Here is a 6,492-nt window from a genome sequence, read left to right as displayed (position 1 = left end):
GGATTTATCTTAACGCTGCTAGCGTTTTCAGCTGTACACAGTCACACCAAGGAGGAGGAAAGCAACCAACCACCTCACATGGTTGGCATCCACCAGTCTCGAGAGACAAAGGAGTGCGCCTCCGGGGGTGGAGGGAGCCAGTGTTAGCAGCATGGAAGTGACCTCCCTGGGGCGCAAGCCTGGGCAATGTGTCTGGAGGTCCTGGGCTGCCAAGACGACAAGACCCCCCTCTCGGCCTCACTTATTTGGCCCAAAGGAAAGCAGAGCAAGACATTTAGCACCAGCTTTGCTGCAGGAGTTGCCAGAAAGGCATACAAGGAGCCATCCAACCTCCTTAGGGTCTACTGCTCAGCCTTTTCCCATCCTGAAGATGTCCCACAAGGCAGCAGGTACGGATTTTTCCTTGAGTATAGTTGCAAGGCAGTTGAGGTTTAGGATCAGAGTTTTCCTCCTACAGCATGTGCAGAAACCGCCTTCTTGACTATCAGACCTGCTTTTGGTCCTGTCCGCTCAATCTGCCAGATCCTGTCTTTGCATGCAGGGAAGTCCCTAACTCACCAAGGGTTTGAGGCCCACTGGCTACCCTCACCTGGTAGGCCTAGCTGGCCAGTCGAAGCTGTTTCCACAATGCCATGAGCTGACAGCTTATTGGAGCCACAGGTGAGAGCTGAGTGCAGGATGGGGGACCAAAGGTGGACAAACTAGCCCAGAAGGCATGTCCCCCACCAGGGGTACTACCCCTCCCTTGACACCCCAAACATCTCAACATAATTATCCATAATTACCCAGAAAGGGCACATTTCTCCATTGCCTTCCGAGACAGATGGTTTCTGTTATGTACTGAGTTGTATAGGATCCAAAAGGCAGCAGTCTGATTCGTCCTAGAACAATAGGATTCAGAATGCAGCAGTCTGATTGGTCCTAGAACAATAGGATCCAGAATACAGTAGTCTTAATTGGTCCACAGGAGCCACCCAATCCAGCTCCAGGTGGAAGGGAATCCGCAACCTGATTGGCCTACAAGAGAATCCCGGAATTAGCCAATCACGTGGGGCCCATTGTGTAAATAATGTATATAAGGCAGACATTCTGGGGGAACTTCCATTCCTCCTCACCACCATGAGCTGAATAAAGAGCATGAAATCCACTCTTGACTCTGAGTATATTTCAATTTCCAACACAGGCAGTGGGGAAGAAAGTTTGAGGTTAAGGCAACAGATAGGTTGCAAGAGATTGTAACAACCTTGCTGAGTGTGTGTGTGTTTTAATGCATCTTTGTGGATTGATTGATTGATTGATTGGTTATTTCTTTGGGTAGCCTCGGGCAAGATAAAGCTATTAACAAATGTAATTGTTATTAATGATAATCCTTATGTTGTGGATAAGGTAAGTGGAGGAGCCTCAAGAGAGGCTTGTGATAAACCTCCTTGCACTTTTATTCAGCATTATTTTCAAAGATGGTTACACACTTTCATTTGTTGTTGGTTTTTTAACTGAATAAACTGCTTTGAGGTGGTGGTGGTTGTTTTTACAATCAAGTGGTGTGTAAAATGTTTATTAAATAATCAGACGCCTACATAAATCACTTAACATTGCACATGGAGGTGAGTGACACTGAAAGGAAGTAACACAGAAAGCAGTGTTGCACCATCTACGTCCACACAGATACATTGTGCTCTTGAGATGGAGATCTCATACATATTGGTTGGCAGGCATAATATGTATTGTTTTCTGCACACAATTTTTCCAATATACCAGATTTGTACAAAAGTCAGTAGAGTGGTTGGACCTGCTGAAGTGTTGGGGGCCCTGACTCCTGTTCAAGGATGCTGAGGCAAGTCCTGTGGCTACCTTTTCCTTCCTTTCAGACAGGCACCAGGTGGTATGGCCAGCTCGCCACTGATAAGAGTCTGTGCAACAGGGACTAGAAAGGGCCCATTACTTTACTGTACAACAACTATCTATAGATGAAGTCCAACTCTCTCAGCAGATTTGTAGCTATCCTGTTGTCGTGGCCCTGATTGTCATTGTAGAGTCAACAGTGCTTACTTGTACAAGAAGTGCTCCGCTACACGCATTATTGAGCAAAAGCAAAGGCACAAACTGACAATTAAACTAGACGGCAAAAGGAGTAATCACTTGGGAGAGGAGCTATACAAGGGCGTACAGCTAACCTGGAGAGGGTCTCTATAGCAACAACAGTTTATTGAAAAGGAAGCTGCAAGGAAGGCAACATACTGAAAATTACATCATTCTACTGGGAAAGGAAAGCTATAATTTTGTTTTGGGCAATTTGAAATAAATAGCTTCCTGTTATTGGGCACAGTGGCGGCATCCTCTATTGAATCAGACCAAATCACAACTCAAGGGCAGCAAAGAGTCAGCAGTATTTGTGCAGTGTGGCACCTGTCTTTTTTTAAAACACACACACAAGAGTTGTTTTCTGTACAGTACAAGGAAGGGGATGTTACTTGCACAGAATGGATTAATTATAGCATTTATTTAAAGAAGAAGAAGAAGGAATGGGTTGTGGAAATTCTGGGTGTATAGAATTGTCTTCACAGAGTTGAAGGGAAGCACATTTGCTCTGGCACAATATTCATCTGGCTTTCCGTGAATTATTTCTACACAACAATTTATCACACCTACCCTGTGTTTAAAATGAATTTGCAGGGCAATCCTGCAGTCTCTGTGCACTTGCAGCTTAGGCCTATACAACAGAAAGATGATTCTACGTTCTCCCAGCAGTTGTCAGATTTGTTTTTGGTGTTTCTTTTTTTAAAAAAACAAACCACTAGAAGGGCTAACTATTTGGCTTCTGTGCCTTAAGTGACAAAATGTATCACCCCAGAATACATGTTAATTATTGCATGTGCAATTAATCATATTAATTTACAGCAAGAAGAAGAAGAGTTTGGATTTGATATCCCGCTTTATCACTACCCTAAGGAGTCTCAAAGCGGCTCACATTCTCCTTTCCCTTCCTCCCCCACAACAAACACTTTCTGAGGTGAGTGGGGCTGAGAGACTTCAAAGAAGTGTGACTGGCCCAAGGTCACCCAGCAGCTGCATGTGGACGAGCGGAGACGCGAACCCGGTTCCCCAGATTGCAAGACTACCGCTCTTAACCACTACACCACACTGGCTACAAAGACCTGAACAACTTTTGTCCAGGGTTCCTTAGGAACCACTTAAACCCTTACATCCCAGTTTGATCGCTGAGAGCATCTGCAGGAGTATCCCTGGCCTCAGGTCTGCAGGCTCAGAGAGCTGCAGAGCTGACAGATGCAGCCTCCATGTAGTGCGCCACTCACAGCCTCCTGCCCCTGTCTTCTGCAACCATCTCCTCCTTTACTGCACGCCTGCCATGCGTCCATCCCCAGAAACGTAGCAGAGGATGGCATTTTGTGTTTGGTCCCAGCAGCAAGACATCCAGGGCCAGCCTTGCTCCCTTGAAATGGAAATGCTCATTTGGTGTAATTCACTTATTTGAGTCTTTCTGTGCTTGTTTTATGATGGAGGAGACTTCAAAGTATGCTGGTAGGTGGAATTCTGATTACCGTAAATACTCTATCCAGCTAATGGTTCATCTCCCATCCCTTAACCACAAATTCATGCCATAAACTTTCAAGCAAATGCAAAAGCAAAGGTGTAGTTCAGGCCCCTTGTCTGTATTTCTGTACTGTCAGGAAATACCATAGCTCTGAGGTATCTCCAGCGTCAAAGTCAGGAACAATACAGAAGGTGGTAGTGGTTATTTTATTTAAAGGAATGCATCTCAGTAGAGTAGGGAAGAAGGAGAAATTCTATTCAGTTTGCACTTAAAGGAGAATCTACCCAATTTACATAGGAATTGAAACACAGCCATCCTTTTCAATTTGCACTACTCTGGAATTTTGCAATGCAGTTCACCAAGGTAGGAAACACCCAGCATTAAGTGTGCATGCATGCATAGTATTAGGGGGAAATGCTTTGCAAAAGATAATGTGTATATTAGGCCAAATTGCATGTTGTTGTTTAGTCGTGCCCCCATGGACCAGAGCACGCCAGGCACTCCTGTCTTCCACTGCCTCCCGCAGTTTGGTCAAATTCATGTTCGTAGCTTCAAGAACACTGTCCAACCATCTCGTCCTCTGTCGTCCCCTTCTCCTTGGGAGTCTTCTCTTCTCATGAGGTGGCCAAAGTATTGGAGCCTCAGCTTCACAATCTGTCCTTCTAGTGAGCACTCAGGGCTGATTTCCTTAAGAATGCATACAAATATATATATTTAGTGGCTGGGGAAACCCAGCCAGATGGGCAGGGTATTAAATATCACTACTACTACTACTAGGGACGTGGGTGACGCTGTGGGTAAAAGCCTCAGCACCTAGGGCTTGCCGATCGAAAGGTCGGCGGTTCGAATCCCCGCGGCGGGGTGCGCTCCCGCTGCTCGGTCCCAGCGCCTGCCAACCTAGCAGTTTGAAAGCACCCCCGGGTGCAAGTAGATAAATAGGGGCCACTTACCAGCGGGAAGGTAAACGGCGTTTCCGTGTGCGGCTCTGGCTCGCCAGAGCCGCGATGTCACACTGGCCACGTGACCCGGAAGTGTCTGCGGACAGCGCTGGCCCCCGGCCTCTTGAGTGAGATGGGCGCACAACCCCTGCCGTACGGGCAGGGGTACCTTTACCTTTACTACTACTACTACTACTACTACGACTACGACTACTACGACTACTACTACTGAAATTGGCACTAAAAGGCTGGTGAATTTTCATTAGATTTTTTTAAATATGTAAACTGCTGTTGAAATGTTAAGAACTGAACTTAAGATTGGCAAAATTGGATACGGAGAGAAACTAAATTGAACAAATTCATACATCCCCAACTGAGAGTGCTTACTTGTTTTTTATACAAGTTTTATATCACTTGGCTTTCTGCAGCCCCATGCATGCAGCAAAACCTAGATTTGTTGAACCTCTACACTAAACTGACAGTACAGTACATACTCTGATTTTTCTCATTTCTTCCAAAACTATTGCTTTGAAAAATACCAGGCAACAGGCAGTTGTAACCCAGATACAACTGGATCTTGTGCAGCTAACTTATATGCCAAAACATTTTTCTCCCTTTTCTGTAATCAATCCCATGTACCTTGACAGGTACAAGGTCAAAACAACTGTATCGAAGGCCAAAACAAATAAATATAGAATGTTTAGAACAAGACCAAACAGCCATATTACCCAGTTCATAGAAAACTAAACTTCTAATCTCAGACACTTTCTCTTTGATACCTCTTTTAAACCATCCACTGTGCTATAATAAATATAAATTTGAACAATTTAAAGACTGGGAGAAACAAGGACTTTATTCCTTTAAATACTTTTTCTCTGGATGTAATCCCATATCAAATGCTGAAATGAAGGGAAAGCTAGGTTCCACTAGACATGCATGGTTACAAATACATTTTATTTCTATAAAAAGAGGTGACTAGACACTAGAGCATTTACATGTATTGAGAATTTAATTTCTCAAAGATCATTTACAGATAAAGAATTGTTATCAGAACTTTATAGCATATTGTTATCAGAAATGAGAGGGTCCCTATCTTGAACAAACCTTGGAATGTGACTTAAACATAACTATTGATCCAGCAAAATGGGGTGGAGTGTGGGAGTGGGTGGCCTGTCATTCAATATTGGCCAGGTTGAGGGATAGTTTGTTCAAGCTGATCCATGGTTTGTATCTGACTCCCTACACTCTTAGCAAAATTACAGAAACCACCAGCTGTCTATCCTGTAGATGGTACGGGGAGACAGGTATCTTCTATTCTATGTGGTGGACCTGCCCAGTGGTCCAGGATTTCTGGGCAATGATATTTCACAAAGCTGGTATAATAACAAGCCAAATAATAACACCTAGATGGGATGCGGGTGGCGCTGTGGGTTAAACCACAGAGCCTAGGACTTGTCAATCAGAAGGTCGGTGGTTCGAATCCCCGCGAAGGAGTGAGCTCCCGTTGCTCTGTCCCTGCTCCTGCCAACCTAGCAGTTCAAAAGCACGTCAAAGTGGAAGTAGATAAATAGGTACCACTCCGGCGGGAAGGTAAATGGCGTTTCTATGCTCTGCTCTGGCCACATGACCCGGAAGCTGTATGCCGGCTCCCTTGGCCAATAAAGCGAGATGAGCGCTGCAACTCCAGAGTCGGCCACGACTGGACCTAATGGTCAGGGGTCCCTTTACCTTCACCTAATAACACCTAAGCCTTTGATAGCTCTCCTGTGTGTACATGAAGGGCACCTATTGACTATTTTGTGGTAGCAAGAATCATAATTGTGAAGCCTTGAGGAATGGCAAGCTTGAAAATGATTAATAACTGGTACAGCCAGGCCCTAATGGAAAAACTGACAAAACAGACTAGAAGGAGAACAAATAGAAGTAGTATAGACACATTCAGTGAACACTGGCGTAGGTTTTATTTCATATTTGTCCCAGCTATAACATGCCTAGAGTCAA

The sequence above is a fragment of the Podarcis raffonei genome, chromosome 5 (genome assembly GCF_027172205.1).
Source record: "Podarcis raffonei isolate rPodRaf1 chromosome 5, rPodRaf1.pri, whole genome shotgun sequence".
Lineage (NCBI taxonomy): Eukaryota > Metazoa > Chordata > Lepidosauria > Squamata > Lacertidae > Podarcis > Podarcis raffonei.
This window is presented reverse-complemented; position numbering follows the sequence as displayed.